Source organism: Salvelinus namaycush, chromosome 1 (assembly GCF_016432855.1).
Source record: "Salvelinus namaycush isolate Seneca chromosome 1, SaNama_1.0, whole genome shotgun sequence".
NCBI classification, from domain to species: domain Eukaryota; kingdom Metazoa; phylum Chordata; class Actinopteri; order Salmoniformes; family Salmonidae; genus Salvelinus; species Salvelinus namaycush.
Genome location: NC_052307.1, coordinates 41940247 through 41951644, shown reverse-complemented (window position 1 = coordinate 41951644; position 11398 = coordinate 41940247).

Below are 11398 nucleotides of genomic sequence, written 5' to 3'. Positions count from 1 at the left end.
GTTCAATCTTGGTTTTATCAGACCAGATAATCTTGTTTTTTTATGGTCTGAGAGTCCTTTAGGTGCATTTTGGCAAACTCCAAGCGGGATGTCATTGGCCTTTTACTGAGGAGTGGCTTCCGTCTGGCCACTCTACCATAAAGGCCTGATTGGTGGAGTGCTGTAGAGATGTTTGTCTTTCTGGAAGGTTCTCCCATCTCCACAGAGGAACTCTGTAGCTCTTTCAGAGTGACCATCGGGTCCTTGGTCACCTCCCTGACAAAGGCCCTTCTCCCCCGATTGCTCAGTTTGGCCGGGCGGCCAATTCTAGGAAGAGTCTTGGTGGTTCCAAACTTCTTCCATTTAAGAATGATCGAGGCCACTGTGTTCTTGTGGATCTTCAATGCTGCAGAAATGTTTTGGTACCCTTCCCCAGATCTGTTCCTCGACACAATCCTGTCTCGGAGCTCTACAGACAATTCCTTTGACCTCATGGCTTAGTTTTTGCTCTGACATACACTGTCAACTGTGGGACCTTATATAGACAGGTGTGTGCCTTTCCAAATCATGTCCAATCAATTGAATTTACCACAGGTGGACTCCAATCAAGTTGTAGAAACATCTCAAGAATTATCGATGGAATCAGGATGCACCTGAGCTCAATTTCGAGTCTCATTGCAAAGGATCTGAATACTTACGTAAATAAGGTATTTCTGTTTTTTACATTTTAAAAACATTTTTTTGCTTTGTCATGATGGGTTATTGTGTGTAGATTGATGAGGAACATTTTATTTAATCCATTTTATAATAAGGCTGTAACGTAAGAAAATGTGGAAAAAAGTCAAGGGGTCTGAATACTTTCCGAATGCCATGTATAATGATTTTAAGTCATATTTAAGCCAAGGTCTGACGCGCAATCCTCTACTATTGACTAGGTAGGCCTTATATTACCATGTGACATGTAAGAATAATTATTATTGTAAAACAAATAGAGACGTTATACTTGATCTGCAATGTCTGTGGAGTTGATATGATAAGATTATGTGTGTGTGTTCTTGTGTGTGTGCGTTATTCACTAGGACACCCTCTACTGCAATAAAGTCCAAAAGCCTCAGAAGGAAAATACAAGTATTCTCAGTCTTTAAAGCTCTTAGTGTCTGTTACTGCAGGATACTCATTACATGATTAACCATTCCTCTGACATTTAGGGCTTGCCAATGCTTGTAAAAAAAATACATATATTAAAACACTCACAAAAGTGATACATTTGGGGCACCTTGAGGAAGTACCTTAACCTGTCTTCCTGTGCTGCATAGAGTGTGTGAGAGAGAGAGCGTGAGAGAAAGATAGAGAGACGGTGGTGGGCAGACTAGCTAGAAATGACCCCTTACCAGGTGTGGGGAAATATGATCCTAGATCTGTAGTTAAGGGCAGCTGTATACCTCTAGTATGGGCGTTCCTATCTGCCAAGGTCAACTGTGTGTGTGTGCGTGTGTGTGTGTGAGCAGGAACAACCTGCTGAGGAAGCGAGAGCGAGACACTAAAGATAGGTACTGTACTGTACTGCACTGCGCCTGGACACAGACAGAGAGCCAGAGAGAGAGATAGAACGAGATAGAGAGAGAGAGAAAAAGTAAGAGATAGAACACGAGAGAAAGAGAATGAGATATAATGTGAGAAAGACAACAAGAGAGAGCCAGAGAGAGCGACCTCATGAATATGAAGCCTGGCCCAACTTCACTGACTTTACCACTCCTATCTTTCTCTGCTGGCTGTCTGGCTGGCCTCAGTCAGCTACGCTATGTACACTATTTTTGGGAAAGCGTGGAGGAAGAGGTGTGAGAGAGAGAGGCGTCCTATACAGTACTATATTGAACTATGCTATATTGTACTGAAGGTACAGTACCTACAACTCTGTTGTTTTCCACCATTGTTCTTATCTAAAAGGGACACTAGGGTTAACTACTTTGAAACTCTGTACAGTGAGAGTACTGTATTTTGTTACATAAGCAAGAGTGTGTGTGAAGTCACGTGCAGCCAGCCAGTAGTGTGCTGTGCTGTGTAATGCTGGCTGGGCGTGGCTGGCTGTGTGTAGTGGTGTAGCTGTAGGTACTGTGCACCCTGTCACCTTCTCCATCTGCTCCACGCTAATTAACACTGCTACTGCAGCACACACGCACGCACACACACTATCTCTCTCTCACACACACACATAGACAGAGAGAGAGAGAGAGAGACAGAGACAGAGACAGAGACAGAGACAGAGAGAGAGAGAGAGAGAGAGAGAGAGAGAGAGAGAGAGATATGAAGGCAGGGACTCAGAGGTGCGACGAGGAGAACATAAGAGAGGTGGAAAGAGAAGAGAGAGAGTGGGAGACCGAGAGAGAGAGAGGTAGAAAGAGGGAGATGAGCTAGAGAAGATGGAAGAAAAAGAGAGAGAGGGAGGGTAGAGAGGGGAGGATTGTCATGTTAATTGATGTCATGGTTGGTATAAATGTCAACTAATGAGTCTGATTCCAGAGTATGACTTTGTCTATTGAGCCATAATGATCTTTTAATTATTTGTGAGCTAACATGTGCAGCGTTGCGGGTTATGACAGTTGTTCATTAACATGGTAATATTAACGACACAGGGGAGAGAAAAGGAAGGAGATGAGTAGATGAGAAAGAGAGGACAACAGGAAGACAGGAAGGGAGAGAAAGAAAAAGAGAGAAAGAGAGAGAAAGAGGTGACCAACACTCATTTCTCTAGTGATAAAGTGTACAGTATGTCGGTATCACAATGAATTTTCACCTTGCTGTGTGTGTGATATATAGACAGTGTTTGCCGGGTGTGTGTGTGTGAGAGAGAGAGGTACAGTGTGTGTAAGTGTACTGTGTGCTTGCTTTTGAAAATGTGTCAAAACCAGCCATTGCAAAATTAGACAGCCTTTCAGGGCGGCAGGTAGCCTAGTGCTTAGAACGTAGGACTAGTAATAGAAAAGTTGCTAGTTCGAATCCCCAAACTGACCAGGTGAAAAATCTGTAGAGCAAGGCACTTAACCCTAATTGCTCCATGGTCGCTGTTGATAAGGGCTAGTAATGACCCTACTGCCGAGGGTGTCTCAGGGTGGGATATGCAAAAAACACATTCCCAATTAATTTGCACATGTGTAAAATAGAACAAATATAAGCAACCACCAAATTATTATTATTAGGGAAACAGGACTTCAGGAGATGACGTCAAAACCGACCACTAGAGGCAACGGTGAGCGCTATTACCATCAAGTAGGCTTGGGTTTTGCTAGGGCATTATGGATGGGGATATGGATATGGATGGGGATGGGGATGGGGATGGGGAGCCGCAAGCCCTGGCTCTGAAGGTAACGTGTTCAATCCCAGTTCTAGGATCTCATTTATTATTTTTATTATTATTTGTTTTAACCCTATCCCAAACCTTAATCATGAACTTAACCATTCTGAATTTTCATGAACTTAACCATCTGACATTTATGGACAAGGGTTTGGATGTCTGATTCTGCAGTGAGACTTTGAGAGCTTGTTGGTAAAAACATGGGGCAGAAATGTGTGGGGTATATATACACACACAAAGGTCTGTGCCCTCTGGCTCTAGCCTCTTACACAACTGCCAGATGCACACAGAGATGCTACAGGGAGAATCATTCTCAAGGTGACTGACACACACAGCTATAACCCAACTACATCATCCATGTTGGCACCACACCTTCCATCACAGACATATTATTTTATACTATTTAGCAGATGCTTTAAACCAAAGCGACTTACAGAGAGGTGATGTATTTTATATAATGTGACTCCAGTGTGAATCGAACCAACAACCCTGGTGATAGTGACGTCATATTCTCATCAACTGAGCTACACAGGACCACATTCTAGTGTGCATTGTGGATGGAATGTTACTGATCTGGAAGTTTTGGTGTCAAAATGGCACCTGTTGAAATTGAATCTCAGACTGAAGTTGCCAAACTCTGTGTATCTATTGCTGTATTCAGATAGCACAGTAGGTTTTTAAAAAAAAGCAGAAAGGCTGCCAGACAGTGAGTGCTGGGGTAAGAATTATGCACACACAAACACACACACACACACACACACACACACACACACACACACACACACACACACACACACACTTTGTCTTATATAACTAACCTTCCGGGGACACACAATTCAGTACCATTCAAATCCTATTTTCCCTAACTCCTAACCCTAACTCTAACGCTAACCCCAAAACCTAACCTTAACTCTAACCCCAAACCTAACCCTATATCCTAACCCTAACCCTAACACTAATCCTAGCTCCTAACCCTAAAGCTAACCCTAGCTCCTAATCCTAATTCTAACCATAACACTAATTCTAACCTTAACCCTAAACCCCCTGGGAATAGCATTTGACCCAGTTGGTCAAATTTTTATTTGTTTACTATTCTTATGGGGATATACACTACCGGTCAAAAGTTTTAGAACACCTACTCATTCAAGAGTTTTTCTTGACTTTTACAATTTTCTACATTGTAGAACAATAGTGAACACATCAAAATTATGAAATTAACATATGGAATCATGTAGTAACCAAAAAAGTGTTAAACAAATCAAAATATATATATTATATTTGAGATTCTTCAAAGTAGCCACCAACATCTCTCAGAGAGAGTGAAAAAAAACTAATAGAGCAAGAACGCGAGAGAAAGGTTGAGAGCGAAAGAGAGATAGAGAGAGAGAGAGAGAGAGAAAGAGATGGAGTGAGAGAGACAGAGACAGAGAAACAGAGCTAAAGAGAGAATTAATGATAAAGCAAGGGAGAGAATTGAGAAGGGCTTGTTTTGATGTCTTCTCAGTGCAAAGTGCTAACACATGTCTAGGATATCAACCCCCAGGCAGTCCAACCCTATGCTCCCTGACGAGCTTCCTCCATTAACTCCAACAGCATCTAGTGTTTGTCTTCTAGTGTTTGTCTCATTATGGACACATCCATTATTTACACCTTCATCAGACGCTCAGCCATGCAAAACACAACAGCTTAAAGTTACCTCAGAGTTAGCTTTGCATTGTGTTTACGTTGTGTTAGCATTAGGTTAGTGTTATGTTATCATTATATTAGCAGTAAGTTAGCATTAGGCCTATGTTAGCGTTAGATTGGTGGTGTTATGTTAGCGTTAAGCCTATGTTAACGTTCGCTTGGTGTAATGTTAGCATTGTGTTAGCGTTTGGCATCAGGCCAGTCTCTCCTGTTAAGATCACTCCAGATCTATTGAGTGTGACACTTCTCCATGCCTTCTGGGGAGCTCCACTATCCGTCTCCTCCAAATGGGACCTTCTGGTCCCTGCAGTGCACACTGACACTGTTTTTATCCTAGGCTTAATATCTGCACAATGAAAATCAGAATGAAAATCATCACCATATCAGTGGAGCATTTGGGGTGCAGCTTGTGCTTTTGGGTTTTATACAGGTATTAGGTAAGCTATGGTATTAGAAGTGTGACTCATCTGTGTGTCTCAGGTGTGTGTTTCATCTTCTATCCATCCAATATGTTCTTGCGTGTATGCCTGAGTCTGTCTGTGTGTGTCCCTGTGCAAGTATTCATGTGTGTGTGTATCGGTGTGTGTGTGTCCAGTGCTATAGGCGGTAGTGAGTAAACAGTCAGCAGATCTACACGTCCATTTACCCCAATCAACAATAGAACATTCATCTTGGAAGTGCTCTCATAACCCCAACAGGACAGGCTGATTACTAAAAGAAATATGCCCCTCACTCACTCACTCTGTCTCTCCCTCCTCTCTCTCTCTTTCTCTGGCACTGGCATCCTCCCTCTCTCCCTCAGCTGGCCCTGTTCTCGATTCAGACCATGTCCTGAAAACAGTCTCAGCCCCAAAGCCCTGCCACAGACTGACAGGAACACACATATTCACCCGGCTCCACTTCTGACATCTCCTCCACAGCATCTATGCCCTAGTAGGAGGTATTCTACCAATAACTGTGACTTGGAATAGAGCGTTTCCACAAAGGCGTGAATTATGAACTGAAAATAGGGAGACAATTATGCTTGATGGACAGTATGTTGAGTTGAGCTATTATATCAAGCTATGGTATATAAACATTTTACAATAATAGACCTATACTATATATAGGAGTAGGATGATAAAGGAGGAGTTGGGAAGTTGATCTGAGTAATATACAGTACCAGTCAAACGTTTGGACACACCTACTCATTCAAGGGTTTTTCTTTATTTTTTACTATTTTCTACATTGTAGAATAATAGTGTAGACATCAAAACTATGAAATAACACACATGGAATCATGTAGTAACCAAAAACGTGTTCAACAAATCGAAATACATTTTATATTTGAGATTCTTCAAAGTAGCCACCCTTCGCCTTGACGACAGCTTTGCACACTCTTGGCATTCTCTCAACCACCTTCATGAGGTAGTCACCTGGAATGCACTTCAATTAACAAGTGTGCCTTGTTAAAAGTTAATTTGTGGAATTTCTTTCCTTCTTAATGCGTTTGAGCCAATCAGTTGTGTTTTGACAAGGTAGGGGTGGTATACAGAAGATAGCCCTATTTGGTGAAATACCAAGTCCATATTATGGCAAGAACAGCTCAAATAAGCAAAGAGAAACGACAGTCCATCATTACTTTAAGACATGCAGGTCAGTCAATGCGGAACATTTCAATAACTTTGAACGTTTCTTCAAGTGCAGTCACAAAAACCATCAAGCGCTATGAAGAAACTGGCTCTCGTGAGGACCGCCACAGGAAAGGAAGACCCAGAGTTACCTCCTCTGCAGAGGATAAGTTCATTAGAGTTACCAGCCTCAGAAATAGCAGCCCAAAGAAATGCTTCACAGAGTTCAAGTAAGAGACACATCTCAACATCAACTGTTCAGAGCAGACTGCGTAAATCAGTCCATGGTCGAATTTCTGCAAAGAAACCACTATTAAAAAGACACCAATAATAAGGAGACTTGCTTGGGCCAAGAAACAAGAGCAATGGACATTAGACCGGTGGAAATATGTCCTTTGGTCTGATGAGTCCAAATTTGAGATTTTTGGTTCCAACCGCCATGTCTTTGTGAGACGCAGAGTAGATGAACGGATGATCTCTGCACGTGTGGTTTCCACCGCGAAGCATGAAGGAGGAGGTGTGATGGTGTGGGGGTGCTTTGCTGGTGACACTGTCAGTGATTTATTTAGAATTCAAGGCACACTAAACCAGCATGGCTACCACAGCACTCTGCAGCGATATACTATCCCATCTGGTTTGTGCTTAGTGGGACTACCATTTGTTTTTCAACAGGACAATGACACAACATACCTCCAGGCTGTGTAAGGGCTATTTGACCAATAAGGAGAGTGATGGAGTGCTGTATTAGATGACCTGGCCTCCACAATCACCCGACCTCCACTCAGTTGAGATGGTTTGGGATGAGTTGGACCGCAGAGTGAAGGAAAAGCAGCCAACAAGTGCTCAGCATATGTGGGAACTCCTTCAAGACTGTTGGAAAAGCATTCCAGGTGAAGCTGGTTGAGAGAATGCCAAGAGTGTGCAAAGCTGTCATCAAGGCAAAGGGAGGCTACTTTGAAGAATCTCAAATATAAAATATAAAACACTTTTTTGATTACTTCATTATTCCATATGTGTTATTTAATAGTTGTGATGTCTTCACTATTATTCTACAATGTAGAAAATAGTAAAAATAAAGAAAAATCCTTGAATGCGTAGGTGTCCAGTGTTTTGACTGGTACTGTATTTGGGACAATAACTTTAGATATAACAAGCTATCAGTTATAAGCTTTATACAATATAATAACTTTAGACATAAAAAGCTATCATTTCTAAGCTTTCTACAATATAATAACTTTTGAGATGTTAGGCAGATAGTTATGTAAATGTTTTACTGTAAGATAGTTTGTATGTTGAGAAGTGTTATTACGTGTTATTACAAGCTATCATCTATGAGGTTTCTACAATGTAATAACCTTAGCGATAACAAGCTATCATCTATGAGCTATTTACCATTTAATAACTTTAGCGATGTAAAGCAGATAGAGTTGTATACATTTTTTTGTTGTGCGGAGGCCTGTTAGTAGTGATGTAGAGCTTAATGTCAGCAGTCAGATTTTATCTTGGTAAGGTCAGAGAGAGACCGCGAGAGAGACGCTGAAGCCTCAAACAAATCATCAGCAGCCTCCGCTTTGCTCCGCTCTGCACTCCCTGCCGACGCCCAACACTGAATCTAATACTGTTCCAGTCCCCCGACACATCCATCAATCACACAAACACACAAAAGAGCACACACGCATGCATTTCGAAATGCCGGAACGCATACACACACATGGTTCACAAACTATTTGAGAAAAATATCAAGGATCATGGTGTCAGAACCACTGAAATATTAACTCCCAACCCCTGTAGTAAAGGCCATGTCCTCTGCCTCCTGCTCCCCTGTGTCCTCTTCAAAACAACGCCTTTCTTAGAGCGAGAGAGACAGTTCCAACCAATAACAGTGCTCTAACAAGCTGTCTTCACTTTGTGTGCCCACCCTCTCTTGTTCCACCACATACAAAATAAGGCCACCTCTTTTATGCGTTTCTCTCTCTCACACCTTAACTTTCAAAAACCCAACCCATACCGTTTTAGCATAACCCTCAAACGACCCCCTCCACACACACACACACACACACACACACACACGCACACACGCACGCACGCACGCACATACACACACACACACGCACACGCACACGCACCTTTACGTATACATGAACACAGACAAAATTTCACATGTACAACAACAACCCAAGCCTGTACAACAACCACCAAAAACGACCCCCCCCCTACACACACACACACACACACACACACACACACACACACACACACACACACACACACACACACACACACACACACACACACACACACACACACACACACACACACACACACAACCTCAGAAAGAGAGCAGTCTACACAGTACATAGTAAGGTCAATGCACGTCCCCTCCACAGAGTTCCATACAGAAGAGCCATAGGAAACTAGCAGACAGACAGCAGGTGACAGATCAGCTTTTCCTCAGTGGAGGTGTTGTCCTGCTCCAGAGCAAAGCAAGAGAGAGAAGGAGTCAAAGTCAGAGTCTACCTTGCCCTGCACCCAGCAAAAAAAGAGAGAGAGGAGTCAGAGAGAGAGTCAGATAAAGATAGAATGAGATAGAGAAAGAGAGAGCGTTGGCCGTTGGGCCACTAACCGAAATGTCGCTGGTTCAAATCGCCAACTAGGTGAAAAATCTGTCGATGTGCCCTTGAGCAAGGCACTTCACTCTAATTGTCCTGTAAGTCGCTCTGGATAAGAACATCTGCTAAATAAGTCAGAGGAGTCAGAGTGTACCTTTCCCCAGACAGAGCAGAGCCAAAAAGACAGAAAGGAGTCAGGTTCTACCTTGCCGTCCGCCCAGCAGAGGCAGATGTTACCGGAGGTGCTGAGTATATCCGAAATTATGGAGGTGATTCCCAGACGCATGGTGACACTGTCTGACACAGGACCACACTGGAACAACGCACAGTAGAGAGGAGGGTGATGGAGATAGAAATATAGAGGCAGGGAAAGAGAGAGGCGAGGTGTGGGCTCCCACAGAGCGGAGTGCCAAGCAGAGAGAGAAGGAGGAGGAGAGAGAGAGAGAGGAGGAGAGGCTGCTTGCGTGGCTGCCGCTTCTGCAGGACCTCGCACACTCGGAGTATGTGTGTCACCTCTGGCACACGTTAACAACAGGTGCAGTCCAAGAACAAACACCCCCCCACACACACTTACACACACACAGAGCCTACAACTACACACACACTACAGGGGAGAGTAAGCGTGCAGGGTGTCTCAGTGTGTGTAGAATAATTTATTTACCAGTTATTTATACCGCCCTGCTTGCTAAATGTGCCATAATTATGAAATAGGAAAAACATACATGCACACACACGTGCATATTTAAACACACAAAGGGACCATACTTGTGAACTTTTGGTTTAAACCATTGGTTAAGATTGCTAGCTGCTAGCTTTTCTCATAGGGCAACCTCACCAAATTAGCCATGATGCTGAGGACGGCCAGATGAGCAGATAATTATTTCTGGTTCCAAAATAACGAATCAACCTAACCTTACAGAGCAACAGCCCCTAAGAAAACAACTAATCCTTTTGAAAAAGGCCTATGTGGGATCAACATGAGTCAGAAACATTTATTCTAGAGTCAAAATTGACTACAAAGTGTAAATAGGATCATTTCAGTCTTGTCTAAAATGAAGTTAAGAACTTCAATGGGTCATAACGAGTAAATGAAGGTTGGGTTTGGATTACAATTATGTCAACAAATCATGCCTTCTTTGGCCAAACTCAAATGTGCAAATTGCCCCTCTGCCCACTTTGCTTCCCTTCGTTGAATGGGACTCTATTGTTTCATCGCCTCCAACGTATTCAAAGGATCATGGCTGTTTTAGACTGAAAAAACCCAATACCGATTGACCATAAAATGCATGCTTCCAGCAGGATGCACAGCCAACTGGTTTGCATGCCCTGCCGAAGGATCCTATCATGCCGAATAGGTTGTTTGAGTTCGTTGGTTCCAAGTGGTGGTAGGTATACTGGTAGCTAGACCGTAGATGGCTGGTTATGTATTTGGTTATGTATATTTTGATCATCATTATCACTATCATCGCTAGCATAGCTGATGAAACTTTAGCTAGCTAGCTAATCAAACTAGCGAGCTAACTGGCTAACGTTAGCATACCTTAACTTTTTAGGGATAGGGGGCAGCATTTTCACTTTGGATGAATAGCGTGCCCAAATTGAACTGCCTCCTACTCTGTCCCAGATGCTAATATATGCATCGTATTATTACTATTGGATAGAAAACACTCTAAAGTTTCTAAAACTGTTTGAATTATGTCTGTGAGTATGACAGAACTCATATGGCAGTCAAACTTCCAAACAGGAAGTGGAAATTCTGAGGCTGGTTGATTTTCAACTCATCGTCTATTCAAATCCCAGTAAGATATGGATTTGTTTGCACTTCCTACGCCTTCCACTAGATGTCAACAGTCTGTAGAACGTTGAATGAAGCTTATACTGTGTTGTGGGGCCGGATGAGAGGGGAATGAGTCAGTGGTCTGGCGGTCTGGCAGATTGCCAGTTCCTGGTCATGCGCATTCCACATGATATCGCCTTGCGTTCCATTACTTCTACAGACGCGAAGGAATGCTCCGGTTGGAACGTTATTGGATATATATGATAACAACATCCTGAAGATTGATTCTCTACTTAGTTTGAAATGTTTCTTCGACCTGTAATATAACTTTTTTAAGTTATCGTCCGACGTTATGCGGGACTTGCACGAGCGTTTGGACATGTGT